The sequence below is a fragment of the Myotis yumanensis genome, unplaced genomic scaffold, assembly GCF_028538775.1.
Source record: "Myotis yumanensis isolate MYYU_CA2020_CCGP unplaced genomic scaffold, mMyoYum1.0.hap1 SCAF_2, whole genome shotgun sequence".
Lineage (NCBI taxonomy): Eukaryota > Metazoa > Chordata > Mammalia > Chiroptera > Vespertilionidae > Myotis > Myotis yumanensis.
This window is the reverse complement of record NW_027223753.1, coordinates 128306363-128320726: the sequence shown is the minus strand read 5'-3', so window position 1 is coordinate 128320726 and position 14364 is coordinate 128306363. Positions and strand designations below refer to the sequence as shown.

Sequence of the window (14364 nt, the reverse complement as noted above, 5' to 3'; positions counted from 1 at the left end):
GTTCCTGATATTAGAGAAAAGCTTTTAGTTTTTTTACTGTTGAGTGGCTGCATTTTAGAATTTAACAATTGCAGTTTAAAAGAAGTATTTTCTTTTTTCAGGATATATTGTAAGTCTGTGAGTACATGTATTTTCTTTTTAAGGAAAATTACTTGCTTTATTTTAAGGAAAATAACTGTGACTTTTTAAAAGTTGGGTGCTCCCAACTTGTCAAATTTATTTAAAAAAATTGTTTACAAAGAGATAGGTGAGGTGAATTATGATGAACAAAATAGCTATAGAATAAATACTTATTAAACATATTTTGCTATAATAAATATGGAGTCAAATTATCATGCTGAAATGACCTCTTAGCCATGACAAGTGTATTAAATAACATTTGAGTTTGATAAATCCCAAAGCATCTGGCATTTGTTGACACTTCCTAAAAGGATTGTAAGGAATTTAAAATTTATCTATCATCTATCTATCTATCATCTATCCATCCATCTATCCAACTTTCTATTTCTATATTTTGTATATAAATATAAACTATATCTATTGATTTATAATTATATTTCACCTGAATCTAAATGCATCCCCTACTTTTATAAGAAAAAAATATTTTATGCATGAAGAGAAATTTTATTTTTAGATGAGCAAATTTAAAGTTTTCATTAAGTCAAACATTAGATTACATAGAAACATCTATCTCTACACCTAGGGAAAGATGTATTTTTATATACACAGATATTAGTTCCCTAGTTCCCAGTTTCCATTTTAATGTGTTACCAGAAACTAGTTGCACATGCCATTGTGAATATATATTATTGTGATTTCCAAACTCTGGTTAGGTAGCCAAGAGATCTGATAGTATTTCCCAAGATCATTTCTGGCTAAGATGAAAGATAACTCTTCATGAAATATTGGTTCCTTGTTCAAATCAATTAGTATTCCTAATTTGTATCAAGACTGCATGTTTGATTAAGTGAACCCAATTCCCATCATATGATTACCCTATCTTGGAAAAAACAGATTCCCACAAAATAATTTTGAATTCTATCCTGCCAGTGTGTTTGTTTGTTTGTTTTTAATTTGTTTTGTTTTAATTTGGCCAAATGAGAAAATACAAAAGTAGTGATTTAAATTAATGAGCTTTATGCCACACACACACATTATTACTGCTTTCATTTCACTAAAATAATGTCATGCCGAATTAGAGATAAGAATCAAATGTATAAGTAATTTTTAATCTGTTATATTCAAAATAGAACCAACAGAAATATATAATTAAGATTTATAAGTTGTTATGACTTTTAGAATGTTTTCAGTTATTCTTAAAATATTTTTCAATATGTTTCTCCTCCCTGAATTATTTAAATATATGAAGTTTTGTTATGAAAATTAATAAGATATGTAAGAACTATTTTAAGGAAAGACAATATATATAATATTTTTCTTGTAATAAAGTTTACAATTTTTCCTTTACTTTTATTTCTGTTCAACAGTACAATATAGATGTGTTTTTCTATGAGCTAACATGTTGACAAGATCAGAACTGCTATACTCATTTTTTGAGTTTTGGTTTGCGGTTTTGATGAGAATGAATATGAAGAATAATAAAGTATTTTAAATCTGTTACAAATATGTAGAGGAAATTATTTTTATTTAATTAATGGTGTTCTTTATTTTTGCTAAATGTTTCAACTGTATTTTGGAAGGATTTCCTATTCTTTCAAATCTGTCCATTTCTCCCTGATGTTACCAGTAGTAACTCTATGCCTCTAGACCAACGTACCAGTATTTCTTCCTGGTCTACTTCAATTTTCCAGAAAATTCAACTTGTCTCTTTGTCATCTATATTAATCTCTCCTAATTTATTCTTTGGGAATATCCAGTAATCTCCTTCAAAGTATAAATGTGATAATAGCCCACCATCCCTATACTTACCCCCCCCCCTTAAATACTTACCCCCCCCCCCTTAAAGCCCCTTAATGCTTCACATTGTTCTTAGAATTAAAAAACAAAACAAAATAGAACAAATAAAAAACTGGGTAAAAAACCTTCAAGGCACTGTGTAAGATATTATATATAGAAAACTATAAAGACTCCACCAGTAAACTGTTAGAAATAAAAAATTATTTCTGTAAAGTTGTAGAACACAAAATCCATACACTAAAAATTAGCTGCCTTTCTATACACCAATGAATGTCAGAAAGAGAAATTAGGAGAGTAATTCTATTTACAATTGCATCCAAAAGAATAAAATCCTTATAAATAAATGTAACCTAGGATTGCAAGACCTATACACTGAAAACTATAAGATATTGACGCAAGAAATTGAAAAGGACACAAATAAATGAAAAGATCTTCTTTGTTCTTAGATTGGAATAATTAATATTGTTTAAATGTCCATATTACTCAAAGTGATCAAGATATGTACTGCAATCCCTATCAAAATTCCAATGGCATTTTTTACAGAAATAAAAAATACAATCTTAAAATTTGTATGGAACCACATAACCCTCATAGCCAACAGAACACTTTCTGATTTCAAACAGTATTACGAAGTTATAGTAATCAAAAGAGTATTGTATTGGCCTAAAAAAAGACATTTAGATAAAGAAAACAGAGCAGAGATCCTAGAAATAAAGTAATGCATTTGTGGTCAATTTTCAATAAAAGAGCCAAGAATATACAATGAGAAAATTATAGTCTCTTTAATAATTGTTGATGGGAAAGCTGGAGAGCCACATGAAAAAAAAAAAAAAAAAAAGAAAAGAAAAGAAAGAAACTGTATTACACCATACATAAAAATCAACTCAAATGGATTAAAGGCTTGAACATAAGATCCGAAACCATAAAACTAAAAGAAACCATAGATGGTAAGTTATTTGATATTGGTGCTGGGAACAATTTCTGGATATACGTAGTCTCATTTTATCCCTGGCTCCCATTGTTTCCTATATTGGAAACTATATGACTTTCTTTTAGACCCCTGCTGCCATTCCCTTGATTTGGGAAGTTTTTCGCTCTCTTCTTGGCCTATTTAGTTCTGACTAGTTCAGCTCTCTCATAACTATCACTTACTTTAAGAAATCTTCCCTGTAGTCTTTTTTGACTATGATAAATTTCCCTAAAATCACATCTCATACTACTTTGCTATTGTTTCACAGTAGCAAATTTGCATTTCTCTAGATGAATATTTGGTTAATCTCTATATCTTTTACTAAATGGCAATTACTAGTTCCCAATTAATTCCACATTTCTAAGTCCAATGGTAAGTGCTCAGTTTTCATTTATTAAGAACATTTAACTCAGTTGAACAACACTTCCTTTTTGAAAACACTTTTTCACTTATTTTTAATTCTTCTTTGAGTCCTTTGCTTGTATTTTATCATCTGTTTGATCTCTTTAACTTCTAGATATTGAAAGTTGAGCTCTCATTATTTTACCATGTTTCTCCCAGTCTTCTCCATCTTGTAAATATAACTTTGTCTTTTCACTTTTTTAGACAAAAACAAAGAAATAAAACATTGAAATCACCCACACTTCATCCTTTATATCATATCTCACTTCCAGTCAGCAAATTTGAGTAGGTGTAATTTCAAAAGACCACTTATCATCACCTTTATTGCTACAACTCTACTCCTATGACTGTCATCTCTCCCCTGGTTTCTTTGAAAAGTGTACTAACATCTCTTACTGCAGTTTATTATCACCAGAGCAGCCAAAGTGATCATGTTAAAGCTAAATCATCATGTCTCTCTTCTGCTCATTATTCCAGTGTTTTGTTGTTGTTATTGCTGTTATTTGTTTGTTTGTTTTTAATCTCAATTGGAACAAAACAGAAATCCTTATATGACTTGGGACCTCAATACCTCTATGACCTTCTCTCCTGTTTGCTCTCCTAGGTTCAGGCTTTTCTAGCCACACAGGGCTGTTCAATGTCCCTTGAATAAACTGTACCCTTACTGCCGTTAGTCCTTTTATCTTTGTGATTCCTCTTTTTGGGATGGTTCTCCAAGGTATCTGCATGGCTTGCTTCCTCGCCATCAATTTCCTCATCAAATATTTCTTTTTCCTAATCTCCCTGATCAACATTAGAACTACCTCCCTTCTGTACTATGTCCAAGCATTTTTATCTCACTCTTTGACTTTATTTTTTCTTCATAATGCCTATCACATTATAACACTACTAGAGGCCCAGTGCATGAATGCATGCACGGGTGGGGTCCAGCCGGCCTGGCCCCAATCCTGGCGGATTGGGGCTGGGCCTGTCAGGAGGAGGAGATGGCAGGAAGTTGGCCAGCCGGCCCGCCCTGATTGGAGCCCAATCACGGCTGGACTGGCTGGGGGAAGGGGCTGTGGGCGATTGGATGGTGGATCGCCACTGATTGGGGTTAGGGGAATGATTGGGGGTGGGGCCAGCCATGGGTAAGGGCTGTGGGTGGTAGGCCAGCTGGCCCTGCCCCCAAATGGGGTGGGGAGTGCCAATCGGGGGCCAGCAGCCTGGGGGAGGGGCCATGGGTGGTTGGCCAGTTGGCCCTGCCTCTGATCGGAGTGGAAGGCTAATCTGGGGTGGGGCCAGCTGGGAGAGGGGCTGCAGGAGGTGGCTACCCAGCCCTGCCCCCTATTGGGGTGGGGAGTGCGATCAGGGGAGGGCCAGCAGGGGGAGTGGTTGCAGGCCTATCGTGGTGGGGCTGGCTGATTGGGGGTGGGGCTGGCAGGGGTGGGGGGGAGGGAAGGGGCTTTTGGCAGGAAGCCCTGCTCTTGATCAGGGTGGGAGAGTCTGATTAGGGGCAGGCCAGCAGCGGGGAGGGGCTGAGAGGTTGGCCAGCCAGCCTCACCCCATGATCAGCCGGTTTGCTGGCCACAGTGGGCATCATAGTGTCTGGTCTTTATGATTTGTTATGGCCGTTACAGTCGCTGGCTTTTTACATATATAGATTATTAGTGTATAACTTACTTATTTTTTACTAATATATTTGCAGCAATTTCTGTCAATGTTGGGTGAAGGAATGAATGAATAAATGAATGAATAAGTGAAAGCCCCATAAAGTCCCATTATCCTAGCACACTACAGACATTCAATAAAATTTTATCAAAAACAAAAGAACATACTTTTTTTCTTCTTACTCAAGAATGTTCAGTAAAAAAACAAAACACAAAACAAACAAACAAAAAACAAAAAACTTTAAAGAATATCTTATTACAAGATAATTCCATGCACAGAAATCATTGGCATGGGCTTAGAACACCGGTCACATTTTATTCATTACTGAATATTAAGTTTCTATTCTGTAATTATGACATTTAATTAATAGCTATTTACATATGAATATCAGTTAACTTTTTGTTTGTTTGTTAGTTTCTTAATGTTTTTACTGATTTTTAGAGAGAAAGGGAGATGGAGAGAGAGAGAGAGAGAGAGAGAGAGAGAGAGAGAGAAACATCGATGTGAGAGTGAAACATTAATAGGCTGCCTCCTGCAAACTCCCTATCCAGGATTAAGCATGAAACCTGGGCATGTCCCCTGACTGGCAATGGAACCATCAGCCTTTCAGTGCACAGGAACATGCCCAAAGAACTGAGCCATACTGGCCAGGGCTCAGTTGGTTGTTTTAAAATTCCTTACAGATGCCCTTTGATTCTTAAAATTATATGTAGTTAGTGATATTAATAGTTTCATCCCTATTTACTGATATGAAGACTGAAGAACAAGTAAGTAGTAAAGTAAAAACTGACATCCAGGCAGTCCTCGGGTTACGTTGGACTGGATGTACATCATTTTGTGGTTACGTCGCCATCTCCCATTTATTTATATAACAAAAAAATTTTCTGTCATTTTGATGTATGAACACATGTGCTTTATGTTTTTTTATTGTTTATTCACCACAAGTAAAGGTCGGGAATTGTTATCTTTCTTTTAAATTTTTTTTTTTTTTTTTTTTTACTGTTTCATTTCATTACTGCTGTGTTTGTGCTCCATGTGAGTGGCGTGGGTGCTTATGTAGGTGGGTTCTGACTTAGGGCGAAATTGTGTTATGTCACAAGTAGGAACTGATCTGCGACATAACCCAAGGATCTACTGTACTCTGATAACCTTCACCAAAGCTTTGAACAGTACAATTTGCTCATGGTAAATATTTTTTTAAAAAATATATTTTATTGATTTTTTACAGAGAAGAAGGGAGAGAGATAGAGAGTTAGAAACATCGATGAGAGAGAAACATTGATCAGCTGCCTCCTGCACACCCCCCACTGGGGATGTGCCTGCAACCAAGGTACATGCCCTTGACCGGAATCGAACCTGGGACCCTTTAGTCTGCAGGCCGAGGCTCTATCCACTGAGCCAAACCGGTTCTGGCACATCATGGTAAATATTTTATATTATGATGTCAGGTCAAATAATTTTTTCTATTAAAAGTATATACCTATAACTCCATCTGATTTGAAACATGAAACGGGATTTATTTTTAGTCTAATGTAACTATTGGCCTTACGTAACTTTTTTTGAAAATTCCCCTAAATGCCCAACTGCTACACATTAATCACTGTATTTCTCATTATTACGACATTTTCTGTTTAAAAACCTGTAAGTAGCCACCAACCTTGGGCTTTTAATGATAGACTTTCTAAAACCCTACCCCACAGCTATACAATAAGCACAAACCAATTTTATTAACATAATAGAATGACCTGAAACAACAGAATGCACTAAGTCCCTGAAGATCCTGCCTTTTGGATGAGATGCATTTAGATAGAATAAAAAGCATTGCAATGACTTATTTATAATGGAAATCAGGACACAAACTTACGGTAGCAACGCTTAAACTAATTTTTAATCACTGCACAAAATTTACTCTGTTTTGGTGGCAAATGAGTTATGTTTGTCCACATGTCCACAGGAAAGCTCAAGCCTGTATTTGCATTTCAAAAAGAAAGGAGTTAGCAAAATGAAGTTCCATTAAATCAAGTGAAAAATTATATTTGTTTAGATTTGCAAATGGAGTGTCTAGAGGGGTTGTTCCATCCTGTCCCACACCAGTTTGTACCGTATAACATTAATGTGGACAGTTACACCAGAGTAAATAATGAAATATTCTATAAAGCAACTACATGGAAAAACTCCTATACAGTGAGAAATAAAAATCAGAAACCATATCAAATAAAGCTGCACTTTAAAAACTAAAATTATGTATATTTTGACCTACTGAATCATCTTGTCATAAAATTTTCATGAACACACTTTTTAACCCCGTTACCCTCTTCTAAGTTTAGCATTTTACATTAGCTATGACTAAAACATTACTCATCTTATTGAGAAACTAATTACCTCCTCACTTTCCCAAGAGGGAATAAGTAAAATTAACATACGATGAAAGGATAAGGGACCTGAAAGAAAAAAAAGAAAAATAAAACAAGTCTGGGAGAATATTTTTTTGTCAGCAATGTACCCAACTTGGTAGGTCCAATTTATTTGTTTCTGATAGCTCATCATCTTTCTACTTTACCCCCATTCCAACCCGAGTCTTGCCTGGGTGGATGAGACATAGGTAAAAACATTTAAATTAATAAGACTTAGGTGACTGGTAATATTGATTAATCTGGCAACTTTAGAGATTTTAAAAGATACAAAGCTTGATCTCAGGAATCATTAGGTCTGATTTTGAAATGTAATCCTGCCTTCTATTCAGTTTGGAAACTTAAAACAAATTTATTAACCCTTTGCTTTATTTCCTCATTTTTAAAAAATGAGAATAATAACAGTATTTACCTCAAATTGTTTTGAAGGTATTAAATTAGGAAACATATAAAATATTGAGTGTAATGTCTAGCACATAGTAAATATTCAAGAAATGTTAACTGTTAAAATTATTATTGTTATCCACTCTTTTCAAAGTTAAAAAAAAATGCTGTAGCTACAAATTATATCTTTAAAAATGTTACTTCATTATCATATATAGCAATGTCTCTGGCACTTTTCCTAGAGAAGTGAGAAGCACAAGATGATGGATTAAGCAAATCTCAGCAAAGTCCACCTGGAGCCCTTAGTGAATATGTTATAGAAACAATATGCTTTTAAATTCTCTGACATACTGTATATCTAACATTCACAACATGTTTTCTTATATCAGCTTGCCTTGCGTGGGACAAATAAACATAAGCTTTAATAACTGTTTCTTGATGAGTTATTTTTTATGAAGATTTTATAGCTATTATGCAAGAATTTCCTCACACTTTTTAAAATTAAAATCTAAACATAGTTTCAACAAAAGGAGTTAAGTGATGTATTCAAAAGAAATTATATATAACCTTAGTCCTCAATTTCTTCTCAGAGACAAGTTATTTTTACATTTTAAGTATTATATAAACCACTCTGTGACAATTTTTCTTCATTTTTTTTTTCCTTCCTGACATTGGGTTGAAATTCCTTAATGATATCATTTATACAGTTTGGTTTTTGATATTTAAATGTGAAGAAAAAAATATACTAATATACCTAGTGGACTATGCACATTATGTTTTATGTGTTTACTAGAGGCCCAGTGCGCAAAATTTGTGCACTGGGAGGGGGTCCCTCAGCCTGGCCTGCACCCTCTCGCAATCCGGGACCCCTTGGGGGATGTTCAACTGCCAGTTTACCCCTGCGGGATTGGGCCTAAACTGGCAATCAGACATCCCTCTAGTAATCCAGGACTGCTGGCTCCTAACCAATCTCCTGTCTACCTGCCTGATCACTCCTAACCACTCACCTCCCTGCCTGATGCCCCTAACCCAGCCATGGGCAAACTCTGGCCCACGGGCGCCTGTTTGAAATGAATAAAACTAAAAAAAAAAAGACCGTACCCTTTTATGTAATGATGTTTACTTTGAATTTATATTAGTTCACACAAACACTCCATCCATGCTTTTGTTCCGGCCCTCCGGTCCAGTTTAAGAACCCATTGTGGCCCTCGAGTCAAAAAGTTTGCCCACCCCTGCCCTAACTGCTTGCTTGCCTGCCTGCCTGATCACCCTAACTGCTTGCCTGATTGCCCCAACTGCCTCTGCCTGCCTGATCATCCCTAACCACTCGTCTGCCTGCTTGATTGTCTCTAACTGCTCACCTGCCTGCCTGATTGCCCGTAACTGCCTCTGCCTCAGCCCCCATACCGGGGACCCAGGCTTCCCTCCTCCGGCGGCCACAGGCAACCAGAACCCCGGCTTCACTCCCTCTGGCTGGCCCCAGGCACCTGGGACCTGGGCTGGTTTTGCCCGGGAAGGCACCTGGGACCCTGGGTGGCACTGCCTGGGCCCCGGCTTTGTCAGGAAGGACGTCCAGAATGATATCTGGTCTATCCAATCTAATTAGCATATTACCCTTTATTAGTATAGATGATTAAACATGAACACATCATAAAGATGAAATACAGCTGATACTCAATAAAAGCTTTAGCTTTTGGATTTGTCTTTTACTTCATGATTTATTTTATTTTATCTTATTGTGTATGTTGTTCCACAGACATTCTTTAAATAACAATAGAAATGATAGTAATAAGTACAATTTACTGTTTACTGTGCACCTTTCCATAGTTTAATTTCTTTTTATACATTATCCCATATAATTGTCATAATAACTGAATATTGAATTAAATTCATTGAACTGTCCAGATGTTCAAATCTAGTAAATTGAAAATCAGGATTTGACCTATGTCTGTCAGAGTACAAAATGGAAATTGTTAGTATATATACTGCATACAAACTGAAAATAAGTGCCCCAGTTAAGATAAAAATCTTAGAATAGTTTGAACCAATGCCTCAATTTCAACCTCATATATGCATTTCAATTTACCTCCAAGGTATAAGGTTTACTAGAGACTTTTTATATTTGCACCTGTATGAATGCTTTACTTAACAATATTATATATGACTGTTACTTAAATCTAGTAAATTGAAATACTGATTCTTCTCAAACCACATATATAACTGAATTTTGATTGGTGAGTGTCCTGCATTATCTTTCAATTCTCATGTATAGTCAAAATAATTATGTTAATTATATTTGAGCACTGAAAAATGATTGTGTGATTGAAAGTAATAGCTAACTAGAAATGACATAAAATTTTATCTGCGCTATAGTTGCCAAATTTTAAATTCAAAAAAGCCGAAAAATCAGATTAGAGACTAAAAAGATACTAGCTTGAAAGTATTTAGAAATTTTACAAGATTTTTCAAAAACATTAGTCATTAAAATACATGTAGTCTATATTTATAAGTTTACAATAGAATAAAATGAAATACTTTTATACAAAGAATGTAGGAACACTTTATGGTACCTTATTGTCTACCTCTAACTGTTGACCTTTTTAAAAATTTATGGTGATATATGAATGTAGAATAGATTGTAGGGTATCAAGGATTGAAGCAGAAGACAAGGTAGGAACTTCTCCAGGCCAGCTCCGAGAAATAAGTAGTTTGAAGAAGAAAGTTCCATGCAAAAGCTACTATTCTCATGGTAAAAATAGGATGTAATTAGGATAATTTTATCCCTGTCAAAGAAGGGCAATTTGATAATTAATTGGTTATGGGGGGCATTAAGGCAAAGAAGTTAAAGATGTCTCAATTATTTTAAACTACAAAGTTAGGGAAGTATTTGTTCATGAGAAAACACAGCAAATCCTGAGGCCTCAGATTTGCAAAAAAATAGGTTTCAGTTTTTAGTATTCAGGTGGAAATGTTTAGTAGGGTGAATGGAAATAGCAAATAAGAGCTTAGTGGTAGGAACAAGTCAAGAAAATTATTAACTGAAATCAACTAAGAAACCTTCAGAGAAAGAAGACAGTTATGGTAGTTGTTTCCCTTTTGATTGCAAACAAGATAAACCCATCTAGAAAGCTTAATTAAAAGGCCCTCCTCAAGGATAAAAGACCTTCAAAATGTAGCACAATGAGGTCATTCTCTTGCCCTCTCTTTGTACATCCAGCTTTCTTTTTCTTGACTTAATTAATGTTCTTATTCGGTCTACATACAAAAGACATGGCCACACAGTTTAACAAAATTGATTCCCTATCTCTTCTTTTTCTTGCCCCTTTCAGTTTTCTCTCTCTCTCTCCTTTCTCCCTTCCCAGTTCTAAGTTTTCAGCGGAGGAATTTTATTAGGTCCTTTGTTTTTCTCTTAATAGTCAACAATGGTGAGAAAAGTTGGTTGTAGATCCATAATCATCTAGAAAAAGGCTGCTTTCTTTATTTTGTAGAAGTTAAAGTTCATCTCTTAAAGGGGATGTGGAGCACTGAACCAACACTGCAATTAGTAATCTTTTCAGGGATCAAAAATATAATCTGAATGAAATCTATATTCCAGAACAAGATATAAAAACAGAAAGAGGAGTAAATAAATAAGTAAATACATACATACATACATACATACATTTTGCATGGAGACACTGAAATCAAAAATCAAGGGCAAAAGAAAATCAAAATAAACAATATATATAAAGCAAACAAAATGACTAATATGAAGATTGGGAAACCACCATTAGATTTGAGCACTGAAGATTAATTGGTAGTCTCCAGAATGAAAGTTTCTGCATAGATAAGAAAAGCATTAGCTGTTAAATGATTTAATGAAATGCAGACATATTTATAATTTTGTCTTCAGAAACCAGGATAATAACCAATATAAAAAAATAAGGAGGGAATAAGGACAATTTCCTACACCATTACTAATGAATGTTGACTCCTAGTATATACTCTCTTTTAATGTAAACACCCATAAATTATTTTAAGAGTCTGTTTAAAAATTTTATTGGGAAGTTAATGTCAAAATATTATTAGTCTATGTGTTCTGGAATGTAATTTTTAAAAATATATATATCAGGACACATGACTCTCTCCAATATTTCAGAGGCTCCCCACATTTGGATGATTTCATGGGAAGAAATGAATGAAATATGATCCTCTTCAAAACTTCCCTTGTTTCCCTGTAATATATATTTTGTTTGGACCAGGAAATGAACTATTTTTAAGCAACTGTGCTTTATATTACCTTAGGTCTTATTATCCTCTTACCCACTCTTTTATTTTTCATGTTAAGGAATGCCATTTTCCTTAACATGGAAATTGGTCAATAAAAGCATTGAGTATTTCTCTCTATTATTATCTCTACATAATATATATGTTTCAATTGATAGAAATAAAATTTCAATTTCTACTTGAGGTACAGTTCATTTTAGAAAGTGTCATTTCTGGTCTCTATAAGACCTTATAGATGCAAAAACATAGGCAAACTATGTCCCAAAGCTCCCTGCAGGCTTGTACACAATTGGAGAAAGGAGATTTATACTCCGGAGTATAAAATAAATAGGTGTAGAACAGTAGGGATGGTGATGTGAAAAGCACCAAATCGTATGCAGAAACATATTTGCATTGTAAGATCCTAGCCAGTTTGATTTCTGACATGACTTAACAGATACCTGTAATATAATTTATGGCTATAATTCTACATTGGTAAATTGTTTTTCTGTACTTAATACTTTGTAACCTATCTATACTAATAAAAGCCTACGTGGTCGTCATGCCATCACGCCATGACTCCCTCATGCCACAATGAGCAATAACCAGGAGGCTGCGTGCACAGTGGGCCAGTGTGGGTGGGCGGGGCTGGGTGAGCTGCGAGGCACATATGGGTGGGTGGGGACTTGATGCTGCATCCCAGGTGGGGACTTGAACAGGAGGTGCATCGGGGGAGCAGATGGCGGCTTCCACTGCCCAGGGCCAGCCCGAGACTCAGGCAAGCCGCTGATGGTGGGCTGGCCCTAAGCTCAGGCAAGCCTCGGATGGCGGTTGCCACTGCGAAGGCAATGAGGGCCGGGCCTAGGTTCAGGCATGCTGCAGTGGCTGTGAGAACCAAGGCTCAGGCAGCCTCACGGCTGGCAGTGGCAGCAGTAGATGGGGGCATTGCCTTCTCCTGATTGCTGGGTCACCTCCCGCGGAGGGAGGCCAGAGGCAGCAACAGTGAGGGGGTGATGGGGGCGGTGCCTTCCCCTGATCAGCCAGTTGCCTCCCACAAACTGTCCTACCGACTGCCATCAGTAGGACATCCCCTAAGGGCTCCAGGACTGTGAAAGGGGCAGGCCAGGCCAAGGGGCCCCCCCGCCCCAGGGCACAAATTTTTATGCAATGGGCCTCTAGTATATTATCATTTGAATTATTGTCCATTGTTTTTAAAAATTATTAGGTGATCATATATTTGAGTATTACAATAGGTTTTATGTAGTAAAATATGGTAATGGCTCACAATCACTCGATTGCCTATTGAATCAACACATTTATTTTCCTCCACTTCCATAATAACACAGGTCTTTCCTTAAAACCTGTCTTCATTATACTGAATGGACTCTACTCATTTCTATTTCTATATCTTTACTTATGCTTTTGTTATTTTTTCTCTGTACTAATCTTTTCAACATCTTACCCAACCATCAAGAATCAGTTTAAGCCTTACCTGCCACATAAAGCATTTTCTGAGGAGGACTCCAGCCTAAATAATTATTCTAGCACATTTACAGAATGTGGTAGACAATTGTACAGACATGAGCACAGCAAGGGTGATAGGCCAGGTACAGAAGGCCACTAGGGCTGAAAGCCCTGGGTGCCTAGCAGCAGGCAAAACTGGGAGAGCAAGGACCTTACTTCCAGGGTAACCTTTCCTTACCTAGTATGCCCTGGTTGTGGTTTAGATGCCCTGACCTTTCATATCACTGGCCATGCAGCTCATAACCTCCCTTGACCTTTTCTCCCCTCCCATGTCCATAGTTGTGTGGTAGACTCTATTGGAGGAGAAACAAGGAATCAAAGAGTGGCCTCATGTGACTCTCATGAGGGCCCTTGGAAGTCCACTCCCTTAAACACTAACCCTCAGGGATAACATCTAAACCTCAGCTGTGTTTCAGCTCCAGGCCCAGAAAAGCAGCAAAATCAGACAAGTGATGCCACAGATAACCTCAGGACTAGCTGCATTGACTAGTCACTCCTTGCCATGGTGCTGACCAATCAGTGGAGACCCTGACTCTGAAAGGACACACCTGGAAAGCTGATGGATATTCTATTGAGATCCTTTCCTAGGACCTCCCCTAAAATTTACACCCTTAAAAACCCTTAGGCAAGAGGACCCAGTGTGCTCTCCCTCTGGAGCATACCAGTGCCTTTCCACTCCTCCTCCACTTCCCCCTAAGCAAGTTGCCCTTACCTTTCTCCTAAGTTCTGAGGGCCCTTTCCTTTGCCTCCATAATGTAATTTAATTCCTGGGCCCATTTCTTCTGCTCACTTCTATCTCAGTGGTTTTCTCTTATAGGTTGAGTCTTGGCTCTGAATTCTTTCCTAGCCAGAACTCAGTCACCA

At 36.6% G+C, this 14364-nt stretch overlaps 1 protein-coding gene across 3 annotated transcripts in view; it reads right to left on the bottom strand.

The window, feature by feature from the left end:
• CADM2 (cell adhesion molecule 2) overlaps positions 1-14364 on the bottom strand; it is a 1200411-nt gene that overhangs the window by 350504 nt on the left and 835543 nt on the right. The window lies entirely within an intron of this gene.